The following is a 14199-nucleotide window of genomic DNA, read 5'->3' on the forward strand; positions in this document are numbered from 1 at the left end:
AGGGTATATGCGGGGTGGCATTCATTTAAATGCAAAGATTGGGTGGATGTTCTGAGGTGCTTTAATTGCTATGGGTATGGGCATGGAGCATTTGACTGCAATGTTAAGGGTAAGGTCTGTAGGAAATGTGGGGAGCAGGGACATTTGGGGAAGGATTGTAAGGCGGCTGGCGAGCGGTGTAGAAATTGTAAGTTAGCGGGGAAACAGTTTGAGCACTCGGTGTTTTCGAGTGCGTGCCCGGTTTTTGCACAGCGGTTGGGGTGGGTAACGAGGATTATCTATGGGCCTTAGGATCCTGCAGATAAACTGTCAGGGGAGCTATAGTGTGACGTGTGACATGGTAGTATGCATGAGGGAGAATGGTGTGAGGGTGGCGTTGTTGCAGGAGCCGTATTTGAGAGAAGGTTGTGTTGTGGGAGTGCCTGGTGATATGAAAGTATATATGTCAGATGTCGATGGGATGGCTGCGGTGTTAATAGATGGGAGAGGTGTAGATGCTGTGCAAACGAGTGTGGAAGGTGCGAATTTAGGAGTGTGTGTGAATTTAAGTTGTGAGACGGGTAGCATGTGTGTGGCGTCTGTATATTGTAAGCATGGTGATGAGATGGGTCCGTATTTGGAGTGGATGAGGAAAGTGGTGAATGGTAGTGAGGGAAGAGCGTTGCTGATAGGAATGGATGCTAATGCCGTCTCCCCCTTATGGCACAGCAAATTTGTGAGGGCAGGTCGTAGGAGTGAGGAAAGAGGACGGGAACTGGAGGAGTTAATTGGGGAACTGGATCTGGAAGTGCTGAACAGGCCGTCTGACCTGTTCACCTTCAGTGGACCGATGGGGGAGTCGGATATAGATGTTACGGTGGTGAATGTTGGATGGTTGGACAGTTTTGAATGTGTAGCATGGGAGGTTAAGTGTGATTGGGGTGTGAGTGATCACAACAGTGTGATGATTGATGTGAGAAGTGTGAGTGAAAGTGTAAAAGGAGGAAGGAGGAAGAGAAAAGGTTGGCAAATGGGGGACGTCAATTGGGAAAAATTCAAGTCGGAGTTGGAAAAGGAAGCTGACGTGGTAGGTATAGGAAATTTTGGAAGATTAACGGGTAGGGAACAACTGGGAAGTTTGAATCGCTGGATCTGCATTGCAATGGACAAAGCGACGAGGAGGTTTGTCAAAGCCAAAGGGAAGAAAGCAGCCTGGTGGACTGAGAAACTGAAATTGTTAAAAAGTCGCGTTGCAAAGGCACGCAAAAAATGGCAATTGTCACGAAAGGAGTTGGGTAGTGTGGAGGGGAATAGGTTCTATAGTTCGGAGTACCAGGGCTTGCTTAAAGGTTACAAGAAGGCTTTGAAGGAGGCGAAGGTGTCGTGGTGGAGGAGATTTGTTGGAACCGTTGGCAATGCAGATCCATGGGGAGCGGTGTATAAGCTTTGCAGGAGAGAGAGGAGCGAAGGGCTGGTAGGAGTATGGGATGGGGATAGAAAAACAGTAACTTGGGGAGAAACGGTTGAGGTGTTGTTAGACGAGTTTTTCCCGGTTGACGTCCCGGTGAATTATGGGTTGTATGAAAGGGAGGAAAGCACTGTGGAGAGAGTAAGTTCTGGAGAGATTGAAAGGAGTGTGGGGTGCATGAGAAAGAGGAAATCAGCGGGAATGGATGGAATAACGCCTGAGATGGTGGATGTTGTGTGGAAGGTGGTACCGGAGTATGTGATGGAATTGTTTAATGCGTGTTTGAGAGAAGGATGGGTGCCGGAGGAGTGGAAGGTTGCGCGTCTGGTCATACTCTTAAAAGGCATTGATAAGGACAGGTCCTTGAAGAGGTCGTACAGACCTATCTGCCTTTTAAGTGTTATGGGGAAAGTGTTTGAGAGAGTGTTAGTGGAGCGATTGGGAAAGGTATTGGAAGGGAAAATGTCGAGTGCCCAGTTTGGATTTGTGAAAGGAGTGGGGATACAGGATGCATGGATGAGAGTGAGACAGGTTGTGGAGGAGTCCAGAAAGAAGTATGTGATGGGAGTGTTTGTGGATTTTAAGGGTGCATTCGATAATTTGAGCTGGAGTGAGGTGTTGAATAAGTTGGTGGAAGTTGGGTGCAAGGAGATTAAATGTTGGGTGAGCTATTTCAAGGATCGGAGAGTGTGTGTGGTAGGTGAGGCTGACGAGATTGAAAGGAAGGTAAGTAAGGGATGCCCACAGGGATCTATCTGTGGGCCGGCGGTGTGGAACTTGATGATGAATGGATTGCTGAATGAGATTGAAAGGAAAGGTATAAAGTGTGTAGCGTATGCGGATGATTTGTTATGTTTGATTGAGACGGACAGCAGGAGAGAAATTGAGAGTGAGGGGACGGATTTGATGGAGATGGTGGCTGCATGGGGGAATGGAGTGGGTGTGGAGTTGTCTAAGGAGAAAACGGTAATGATGTTGTTGAAAGGGTTTTTGTCTGATAATAGGCCGGCGAATGTAAGGGTGATGGGTGAGAGCGTGAAGTATGTGAAGGAGGTGAAATATTTGGGAATTAGGGTGAGTGAACGCATGAATTTTAGGCCGCATGTTGAGAGTTTGGGTAGTAGGGTGATTGACATAATGGGGAAGTTGAAGAGGGTGTTGAGGAAGGAGTGGGGTTTGAAGAGAGGTGCGATAAGGGTAATTTATAAGGGGTTGGTTGTGGCGTGTGCTTCGTTCGGTGTGGCAGTGTGGTATGATGTGTTGCGGTTTGGGTATGCGAGAGAATTGGTGAATAGATGTCAGAGGTGTGCGGTGTATGCGAGTATGGTGTTGTGTAGAACTGTGAGCACGGATGCGATGCAAGTGTTAATGGGTGAGTTGCCGTGGGATTTGGAGTTTGTTAGGAGAGGCGTGATGTTTAGGGAAAAGAGAGGAATGAATTCAGGAGATTTGGAGTGGTTGAAAACAGGGACAAGCGTGAATGAAGACTTAGGGAGAATGGAGGTATTGGAGGCGAAAGTATGGGAGGTTTGGCAGAGAAGATGGGAGTTGAGTGAGAAGGGAAGGGTGACGTATGATTTTGTTCCGAATGTGAGGTTTGTTAAGGAGAATGAATGGTTTCAGCCGGGAATGTTGGGGTTGTTTCTGCTGACTGGTCACGGTAGTATGAACGAGTTCCTGTATAAGAGAGGTTTGAGTGAAACGGACAAATGTAGGTGTGGATGTGTAGAGAGTGTCCGGCATATTTTGTTTGAGTGTAGGTTATACAATGAGGAGAGAGGGAGTTGTGTATGGGCGGAATGGATGGACGAAGGAGAGAGACGGTTAGAGAGATTGTTGAGGTCGAAAGAGGTATATGACGGACTGATGGAGTTTGCAAGGAGAGTGTTTGAGAAAAGGAGAATAGGAGTGAGTGAAGGTGAGTGAAATTGGTGTAGAGGGTGAGGGAGATAATACAGTGAGGATCCTAAGGTGGGGTGAAGTCAGTGCCGGTGAAGTATGGAAATACATGTACCGGCACTGTAATATAATAAAGGAGGGAGTGTCCCTAGGTTTTTTTGAAAAAATAGAAATTTATGGTGTTCATTCGTTAAAACTCGCTTATAATAAAGACACTTGTCAAATGTTGATTTTTCTCGAATCTAGTTTTTTGATAGATTAAAAAAACCACGATTTCGCACACTTAATAAAAATATAATTATTTCGCATTACGGGCCTAAATTGTCGTTCACGCCCGAAACGCAAATAAGATTTTTTGTAAAATCTATTAAATCCAGTTTGAAGCATTAAAAAAACATGAATGGCACAATTCGTTTTCAAAAATCAGCCACAGCTATTTCAATTCTCCCTCGTTTTTATTAAAAAAAACTTCTCGAAAGTTATTTCGACATATATAATAAATTTCGTTTTACAACATTTTATATATACGTCGATCGTCTTTTATAAAGTAAGGCGTTCTTCCGTACTTGAAACTTTCAAAAAGTGCATGTACGGCGTTCGTCTTTTATAAAGTAAGGCGTTTCTCCGGACTTGGAAATTTTTTTAAAAGTACATGTACGGCGTTCGTCGTTTATGAAGTACGGCGTTGGTTGTTTATGAAGTACGACGTTTGAAATTTATGAAGTACGGTGTTCGGAATTTATGAAGTACGGCGTCCCGTACCGGGTACGTATTTTAAAATTGACTAAATCGCTATAATAAAAATTCTGACTTACCTCGATTACGTCACACAATGCGGCCGTATTTTTTTTCTTGCGAAAATCCGTGGAAAAATGTTCAAACCGCTCTTTACGAAGAGCCATCGCACCGACAGCGCTCACCTCGGACGGGGAGAGGTGTGTCTCGCGCCCCTGCTCGCGTACCACTGTCGCCGCTTCGCAGCGTTTGGCTCCGATCGACGTCAAGCGCGCTACTATAGGTAGCGGAGTGATGTTGTGGCGTGTGAGGTGTTCTCTCGAGATACCGACCAACGACTGCATCCTCTCGCTCGCGTTACCACGGACTGTCTGCGAGTCTTATCCAATACTTTTAAAAGGAATTCGGATTTATGACGAAATGAATTTCGCAGCACGTTCCGGCCGTTCTTCGGTGTCTCTAAGACTGTGCGTTTTTACGTATTCTCTAAAAATGATAGCAGACGCTAGCCGCATTGGTTTCTCTCTGTAAAATAAATAATGTTCAACAACGACATTATTATGTTATTCAGACCGACCCGACAAAAAGAGACGACGATACGTTCACATTTTTAGAACGAAACGTTGCGATTACTTTTGGTGGTCGTGTCTTTAATGATTATAAGAGCGAACCTTGTATGTGTGTGTGTCTTGTTGATAATTTTGAGAATGTAGTTATCGCACCCGTCGAAAACGACCCGAAGTAGACTTGGCTCTCGGAGCGTTTGCGCCTAGAATTTCATGGAATCCTTGAGTTCCTTCATTGGGTTCGAGCTTGCCTCGAAAGACGGTCCAGCACAGCGAGATCGCGGATGCGGCGGACGTTCGATCGTCGGCGGTCCTTATGCGATCAACCTTACATTGTTGTAAACGGTGGCGTACGTTCGAATTTCACGATTCGTCGTTCGTTGCATCGAACAGCTATTAAATTTGCGTCAACTCCCTACATTCCGAGCGAGAATATATAATATACTCGTAACGTGTGCAGATTCTGAAAAGAATTCGGCACGTCTCACCGTCGCATTCTATCTAGCGAAGAGTGAGGAGAATGTTTGAACTTTTAAACCGGCGCAGGAGGTTTCCTCGCGAAACTTTTCGACCGGTATCGTTATGTATGATATTTTTCGTATATAAAACAACGAAAGAGAGAGTTAAGCGTGGCGTTACGTTCCTACGCGTTCGTTTCGCGAACACGCACTCGCACTTTCGACGAAAGTGTAGTTTTCAGTTTCGGAGTATCCGAACGAGAACGCAGTTCCCTGGTTGATCCTGCCAGTAGTCATATGCTTGTCTCAAAGATTAAGCCATGCATGTCTCAGTACAAGCCGAATTAAGGTGAAACCGCGAAAGGCTCATTAAATCAGTTATGGTTCCTTAGATCGTACCCACATTTACTTGGATAACTGTGGTAATTCTAGAGCTAATACATGCAAACAGAGCCCCGACCGGAAACGGAAGGGGCGCTTTTATTAGATCAAAACCAATCGGTGGCGGTCTCCGTCATCGTACAACTTGGTGACTCTGAATAACTTTACGCTGATCGCACGGTCTCGCACCGGCGACGCATCTTTCAAATGTCTGCCTTATCAACTGTCGATGGTAGGTTCTGCGCCTACCATGGTTGTAACGGGTAACGGGGAATCAGGGTTCGATTCCGGAGAGGGAGCCTGAGAAACGGCTACCACATCCAAGGAAGGCAGCAGGCGCGCAAATTACCCACTCCCGGCACGGGGAGGTAGTGACGAAAAATAACGATACGGGACTCATCCGAGGCCCCGTAATCGGAATGAGTACACTCTAAACCCTTTAACGAGGATCAATTGGAGGGCAAGTCTGGTGCCAGCAGCCGCGGTAATTCCAGCTCCAATAGCGTATATTAAAGTTGTTGCGGTTAAAAAGCTCGTAGTCGAATCTGTGTCCCGCGCCGCCGGTTCATCGTTCGCGGTGTTAACTGGCGTGCCGCGGGACGTCCTGCCGGTGGGCTTAGCTCGAGAGGGCGGCCCAACTCAATCCCGCCGCGGTGCTCTTCATTGAGTGTCGAGGTGGGCCGGCACGTTTACTTTGAACAAATTAGAGTGCTTAAAGCAGGCTAAAACTTCGCCTGAATACTGTGTGCATGGAATAATGGAATAGGACCTCGGTTCTATTTTGTTGGTTTTCGGAACCCCGAGGTAATGATTAATAGGAACGGATGGGGGCATTCGTATTGCGACGTTAGAGGTGAAATTCTTGGATCGTCGCAAGACGGACAGAAGCGAAAGCATTTGCCAAAAACGCTTTCATTGATCAAGAACGAAAGTTAGAGGTTCGAAGGCGATCAGATACCGCCCTAGTTCTAACCATAAACGATGCCAGCTAGCGATCCGCCGACGTTCTTTCGATGACTCGGCGGGCAGCTTCCGGGAAACCAAAGCTTTTGGGTTCCGGGGGAAGTATGGTTGCAAAGCTGAAACTTAAAGGAATTGACGGAAGGGCACCACCAGGAGTGGAGCCTGCGGCTTAATTTGACTCAACACGGGAAACCTCACCAGGCCCGGACACCGGAAGGATTGACAGATTGAGAGCTCTTTCTTGATTCGGTGGGTGGTGGTGCATGGCCGTTCTTAGTTGGTGGAGCGATTTGTCTGGTTAATTCCGATAACGAACGAGACTCTAGCCTGCTAAATAGGCGTATTTCGACATCCCAAAGGCCCGCCGGTCTCGGGTTCGCCCGTTGGCCGTGCGCGGTTTTTACTGTCGGCGTACAAACAATTCTTCTTAGAGGGACAGGCGGCTTCTAGCCGCACGAGATTGAGCAATAACAGGTCTGTGATGCCCTTAGATGTTCTGGGCCGCACGCGCGCTACACTGAAGGAATCAGCGTGTCCTCCCTGGCCGAGCGGCCCGGGTAACCCGCTGAACCTCCTTCGTGCTAGGGATTGGGGCTTGCAATTGTTCCCCATGAACGAGGAATTCCCAGTAAGCGCGAGTCATAAGCTCGCGTTGATTACGTCCCTGCCCTTTGTACACACCGCCCGTCGCTACTACCGATTGAATGATTTAGTGAGGTCTTCGGACCGGTACGCGGTGGCGTTTCGGCGTCGCCGATGTCGCTGGGAAGATGACCAAACTTGATCATTTAGAGGAAGTAAAAGTCGTAACAAGGTTTCCGTAGGTGAACCTGCGGAAGGATCATTAACGTGTCTCGAACACACGCACTGTCTTTACACAGACACACACACCATCGTCTGATCGTGTTGTTGTTGTCGTGCGAAGTATGTCGCGTCCGTGGACGACGTACACGCTCGATCTAACATCAAAAGACGTCTGCGGCGTAGACGACGGCACGTCCAGCCTTTAGCGGTGCCGTCGCGCGTTTCCGAAGCGCGTTCTCTTCTCTTCTCTCGTCCCACGTGGGGATCGATGCGAAAGAGGAAACGCGTCTAAGAGACGGCGTCACACGACGTCCTCGAACTATTGAATCGTCCAGAGTCGGATTAGGCGTCATGCCGATGCGAACTCGCGGCGCCGGTCCTTTACGCGCGTTCGTCGTGCGATCGGGCAGACGGCATTTCGGGCACCTTGATCCGCTAAAGAACCTCAAAGAGTTCGATTCGGATCGCAGGTTTCGTAAGTACGTGCGGGGCGTTTCGTGCGCCTTTGCTCGTCTTCGTTACCGTGGGTTTTAAATGATTTTCGCCCGGCCGACGGGTTCGGCTCGATGCCGCCGTTCTCGTCGAGACGATTCGAAACGTCGTTCGAGACGCTCCTAGGAAGCGCCGTTTGACGAAATCACACCTAGTTTGTTTGGTTAAGTGATCGTTGTGCGGTTGAGCTTCTGCTTTAGAAAAGGAGATCAAGTCTTGCGACTAACAAAAAAAAAAAGAGAGAGAGGAAAAGATGGAATTAGTAAGACGACACGTCGTTCGAAAATTTCTCTTTTCTTTTTTTTTTATCTTAATAAACAATCGAAACCGAGAGAATTTCGACGCAGAACGTTCCAGGCCGTCGCGAGGCGAGCCGGAGAGAACGTGCGTCTTAATGTGTATTCTAAAAGATTACCCTGAACGGTGGATCACTTGGCTCGTGGGTCGATGAAGAACGCAGCTAATTGCGCGTCAACTTGTGAACTGCAGGACACATGAACATCGACATTTCGAACGCACATTGCGGTCCTCGGATAAACTGTTCCCGGACCACTCCTGGCTGAGGGTCGTGTCAATTTCAAAGACTGCTCGGTTCGCCTCGTTTGAGAAAGCGTGGCGTTCGTCGGAGCGAGTTGGATGTTTTTTAGACGCGTGCCGTTGGAGATCGATGTCGAGACGACTTACGTAACGTTCGTTCGTTTCGAGTACGATCCGGCGTACGCGACATCCGGAGACGCGATAGCGGCCCGTCGGGGTGACGTGTCGGACTTTCTTTTCGAAGGAGTTCGTCGTCGTCCTTCGACGGGCGGATCAGCAGACGTAAAGCACAAAACGATCGACTTTCGACGGCCATAACGGCGTTGATTTTGTCGAACGATGCGACCGTCGTGTCCGAGGCGTGCGTGACGTATCTCGCGACGACGTCAGGTCGCTGTTCGACGAAAGACCGTAAAGGCCGCGTCGACGACGTGCCATGATCGTTTGCGTATTAAAATGATCCATTTCCAGATCTATTCGATCTTGCGACCTCAGAGCAGGTGAGACTACCCGCCGAATTTAAGCATATTATTAAGCGGAGGAAAAGAAACTAACTAGGATTCCCTCAGTAGCGGCGAGCGAACAGGGAAGAGCCCAGCACCGAATCCCGCGGCCGAAACCGGACGCCGGGAAATGTGGTGTTAGGGAGGGTCCGTCATCCCGAAATCGTGCGGCGCGTCCAAGTCCATCTTGAACGGGGCCACAGCCCATAGAGGGTGCCAGGCCCGTAGTGACCGCTGCCGGTGACGGGAGGATCTCTCCTCAGAGTCGGGTTGCTTGAGAGTGCAGCCCTAAGTGGGTGGTAAACTCCATCTAAGGCTAAATATGACCACGAGACCGATAGCGAACAAGTACCGTGAGGGAAAGTTGAAAAGAACTTTGAAGAGAGAGTTCAATAGTACGTGAAACCGTTCAGGGGTAAACCTGAGAAACCCGAAAGGTCGAAAGGGGAGATTCAGCGTGTCTCGATCGTGGCGCTGGGCGGTCGCGTGACGGACGGCGTACGCGTCGTCTGCGCCTTCCGTCCTCCGAACTGCGATCGAACGCGTGCACTTCTCCCCCTGTAGGACGTCGCGATCCGTTGGGTGCCGGTCTGAGGCCCGCGGTGGAGCCCGTTCGGACGGTTCGCCGTTTCCGAACGAACCCGCGGTGTTTCCCGGTCGGCTCGCTCGACGGTATAAAGATGGCGCGAGGCCGCCGCTTGTTCGGCGTCCGCCCTACGGCAAGCGCTCTCGTCGCGACGGTGATCGGACCTGGTGCCGGTCCCGTCCCCGGGTGGCTGTTGGCTGTGGGTCGTCGGACAGACCTCGTCTTCTTTTAGAACGCCGATCTGCGACGCTATAGCTTTGGGTACTTTCAGGACCCGTCTTGAAACACGGACCAAGGAGTCTAGCATGTGCGCGAGTCATTGGGACATTACTAAACCTAAAGGCGCAATGAAAGTGAAGGTCCGCCTTGCGCGGACCGAGGGAGGATGGGCGGTCGTTACGGCTGCCGCCTCGCACTCCCGGGGCGTCTCGTTCTCATCGCGAGAAGAGGCGCACCAAGAGCGTACACGCTGGGACCCGAAAGATGGTGAACTATGCCTGGTCAGGACGAAGTCAGGGGAAACCCTGATGGAGGTCCGTAGCGATTCTGACGTGCAAATCGATCGTCGGAACTGGGTATAGGGGCGAAAGACTAATCGAACCATCTAGTAGCTGGTTCCCTCCGAAGTTTCCCTCAGGATAGCTGGCGCTCATAGCGCACGAGTTTCATCCGGTAAAGCGAATGATTAGAGGCATTGGGGTCGAAACGGCCTCAACCTATTCTCAAACTTTAAATGGGTGAGATCTCCGGCTTGCTCGAACTATTGAAGCCGCGAGACTCGAATCAGAGTGCCAAGTGGGCCATTTTTGGTAAGCAGAACTGGCGCTGTGGGATGAACCAAACGCCGAGTTAAAGCGCCTAAATCGACGCTTATGGGATACCATGAAAGGCGTTGGTAACTTAAGACATCAGGACGGTGGCCATGGAAGTCGGAATCCGCCAAGGAGTGTGTAACAACTCACCTGCCGAAGTTACTAGCCCTGAAAATGGATGGCGCTGAAGCGTCGTGCTTATACTCGGCCGTCAGCGGCATGTGCGGTCCGGTGGCCTCTGGTCACGGGCCATGAAGCCCTGACGAGTAGGAGGGTCGCGGCGGTGAGCGCAGAAGGACTGGCCGTGAGGCCGTCTGGAGCCGCCGTCGGTGCAGATCTTGGTGGTAGTAGCAAATACTCCAGCGAGGCCCTGGAGGACTGACGTGGAGAAGGGTTTCGTGTGAACAGCCGTTGCACACGAGTCAGTCGATCCTAAGCCCTAGGCGAAAGCCGATGTCGATGTGGTGTAGATTTGTCGTTGGTCACAAACACGACCTCCAGAGCCGTGGTGACGTGAACGTACGGATTGTGCACACACCCGTTGGGCGAAAGGGAATCCGGTTCCTATTCCGGAACCCGGCAGCGGAACCGCTTATAATTCGGGCCCTCGCAAGAGAGTTCGTCGGGGCAACCCAAAAGGACCCGGAGACGCCGTCGGGAGATCCGGGAAGAGTTTTCTTTTCTGCATGAGCGTTCGAGTTCCATGGAATCCTCTAGCAGGGAGATATGGTTTGGAACGCGAAGAGCACCGCAGTTGCGGCGGTGTCCGGATCTTCCCCTCGGACCTTGAAAATCCGGGAGAGGGCCACGTGGAGGCGTCGCGCCGGTTCGTACCCATATCCGCAGCAGGTCTCCAAGGTGAAGAGCCTCTAGTCGATAGAATAATGTAGGTAAGGGAAGTCGGCAAATTGGATCCGTAACTTCGGGATAAGGATTGGCTCTGAGGATCGGGGCGTGTCGGGCTTGACGGGGAAGCGGGTCGCGGCTGACGTGCCGGGCCTGGGCGAGGTGAAGCGTTGCCGTTTCGGCGGCGACGTCGGATCCGAGCCCGGTCCCGTGCCTTGGCCTCCCGCGGAACCTTCTTGCTGCGAGGCTCCGGGTGCGCCCGAAAGGGCGTCCGGATGTCCTCTTCGGCCGCCATTCAACGGTCAGCTCAGAACTGGCACGGACCGGGGGAATCCGACTGTCTAATTAAAACAAAGCATTGCGATGGCCCCAGCGGGTGTTGACGCAATGTGATTTCTGCCCAGTGCTCTGAATGTCAACGTGAAGAAATTCAAGCAAGCGCGGGTAAACGGCGGGAGTAACTACACGCACTCCAGATGATGCTAGAACGTGTCCATCGCGCTCCTTTGAAGCCGGACCAAAAGCTATCCGTGCTCCGACAGTACTTGATCCCTCGGCTCCTCTATGGGTTCCAGAACCCCGGTGTTACAGGCGGTCTGCTTACAGCGGCCGACCGGGTGATAAAGAGGTTTGTGAAGAGGGTCCTACATTTTAACATCCACACCCCAGATGCGGTCATACACGCTGCTGCGCGATATGGCGGTCTGGGGGTGTATTGCCTCCGGAGTGGCGTGCCATTCACGTTTTACCGGAGGCTGGACCGACTGGGTAGGGAAGGCGATCCCGTGATACGCGCTGTGATGGCCTCACCGCGGGTGGCTCGGCTCGTGTCGAGAATCCGACAACTGGCTGGAGACGTCCCCCCGGACCAGGTGTGGAAAGAGAGGCTGCATGCGGGTCAAATGACGGCAGGTCTACGTAGCGCCTCTGGTGATCCTGCAAGTTCTGCCTGGTTAAGGGCTAGGCCCCATGGCTGGTCCGGTAGGGACTTCGTGCGAGCTGTACAGCTCCGCACGGAGAACCTGCCGGTAGTCGGGGTGCCTTATAATCCCCAACCGGCCAGGCAGTGCAGGGGTTGTCGCCAGAGGATAGAATCCTTGTCTCACGTCCTGCAGGGATGCCCTGTGACGCATGGGATGAGGATTCGAAGACACGATGAGATCTGTCGCAAAGTAGCCCGTCATGTAGCGGCATCAGGGATGACCGTCGAGTGGGAACCGCATGTGCGAGCCCGCGACGGCGCCCTGTATAAGCCCGACCTCGTAATCCACACTCAGGGGGTAATCCTGGTGGTGGATGTCCAAGTCAGCTGGGAGTCGGTGAATCGCACGATGTCCGAAGTCTGGGACCTGAAACGTCGCGTCTACGATCAGGCAAATTTCCGTGAGGCAGCAGCCCGACGGTGGCCAGGAGGGTGCTTCAGGTTCTGTCCGCTCATCCTGGGGGCTAGGGGTTTCTGGCCCCGATGCAACCAGGTGACGGAAGACCTGTTGAGGATCCCTGGTCACTTGAAGGCTTCCTGCGTAAATTCGGTCCTCAAGTGGGGGTCGAGCTTGCACTCGGCCTTCATGAGGACCGTCTGGGCGTAGGGCCTCGCGGAACTCGGGCAATGATGCATGTCTTCCGCCGTTCTTGTACTTCCGTCCACTCATCCTCACACTAGCCTGTCTGCCCCCCGTCGATCGCGGGTCGTATATCGGGCGGGGGAGTAACCCCAACATCTGCGGGCCGAACATCTGGCCCGCGTCTGGCGTGCGGCCGAGTGGCAGGTGCCACTTCGCCGGCCATAATGCGCGGCTAAAAGCATTCGCCGCGTTTTACCATAGCCAAATGCCTCGTCATCTAATTAGTGACGCGCATGAATGGATTAACGAGATTCCCACTGTCCCTACCCACTTTTGGTTTGTCTGTCGAACAGTGCGGACGTGTTTTCGATCGTGCTAAAACAAGTGGTAGTGTGAATAAAAGGGGGCTATAAATTTCTTAAAATTTATAACCTTACCTGTTTGGGGCTTGCCCCGCACACGTGTTTGGTGTCCAGTGCAGAGTGCCAGTAGTGACGTTATAGTGCGCCTACGCCGGGCCCCGTTTGGGAGCCCCCTTGGTGGTTGGTGCTGTTCCCCCACCCGGCATTGCTGCAGCCCCCCTGCAACAACCAAAAGTTAGTGATAATTAGTCTAGTCTTAGAATTAAGTTAGGTTAGGTTTTATATTTACATTTATTTTAAGCTAGGTTAAGTTTTATATTTACATACGATTTTATTTTTACATTTAGTTGGCAATACGTCATTATTATCGGTCTTTCATCTATTTGGTCTATTTATTTGATTTTTGTTATACGTCATCGCACACCTCGAACTGAGGTGTGCGATTTTTATTTACACTCTTACACTTTACCGCAACAAAAATTTGTACTTGTATTTTTATTGTCTAAGTCTATCGCACACCTCGAACTGAGGTGTGCGATTTTTATTTGCCAAGTATCGCGCACCTCGAACCGAGAAATAAGAAATTCCGGTTCAAACATCTTTGACAGTAATACCTAGGGATCCAAGACGAATATCAGTGGAATGGAGGAATACGATGCAATACATAAACCGCGGAAATCTCTACCCCGGACACCTCCGGACACTTACCGAGTGGAGCTGAAACTCGACGATGCTCTCTTAAACGAAAAGAAAAGGAAAGCGGATGAAGAGGCAACAGCGAACACACAAAAAGCAAGGAGAAGTGATAGGCGAGACACAATTAGAGATAGTGAAGCAGACCAAGAAAGCGAAATTGAAAGTATATCAAGCGAGCCAGCCGACGACAATGTATTTGAAGGGCTAACATCAGAAGGGGACCTAACAATACACCTGGAGAAGATTAAAGCCGTGCTAAACGAAGTGAGAGAATCTGCAATCAAAGAAACAGAAGGCAGCAGAGGGAGGATCACGTTTACCAGGGCTGAGCAGAGCAAGATACTAAACGGAGTACATATAATACAGAACGAGATATTAACGCTAGTCTCCAAGCAGCAACGAACACTGTTAAACGTTATCGAATTGAAGGAGACGGTGAGCACCCTCCGATACGAGAACGAAAAAATGAGGGAAGGTATGGGGATAAGAGAGAAAGACAACATAATCGAAAAACTAAAAACCGAAAAAAACTCCCTACTAAACGAAA

The 14199-nt window shown here is 50.6% G+C and overlaps 2 non-coding genes and 1 pseudogene across 2 annotated transcripts; all 3 read left to right on the plus strand.

Annotated features, from left to right (window-relative positions):
- The first annotated feature begins 5375 nt into the window (after positions 1–5375).
- LOC135122181 (small subunit ribosomal RNA) lies at positions 5376–7296 on the plus strand. Its single transcript, XR_010279273.1, has one exon. It is a non-coding gene; the product is annotated as a small subunit ribosomal RNA (ribosomal RNA).
- Positions 7297–8157: 861 nt separating this feature from the next.
- On the plus strand, positions 8158–8314 carry LOC135122176 (5.8S ribosomal RNA). Its single transcript, XR_010279270.1, has one exon. It is a non-coding gene; the product is annotated as a 5.8S ribosomal RNA (ribosomal RNA).
- A 454-nt stretch (positions 8315–8768) lies between these two features.
- LOC135122175 (large subunit ribosomal RNA) lies at positions 8769–13451 on the plus strand (annotated as a pseudogene).
- Positions 13452–14199: the final 748 nt, after the last annotated feature.

This window comes from Zophobas morio, unplaced genomic scaffold (assembly GCF_036711695.1).
Source record: "Zophobas morio isolate AGI-343-1 ecotype UQ-CSIRO unplaced genomic scaffold, CSIRO_AGI_Zmor_V1 ptg000920l, whole genome shotgun sequence".
NCBI lineage: Eukaryota > Metazoa > Arthropoda > Insecta > Coleoptera > Tenebrionidae > Zophobas > Zophobas morio.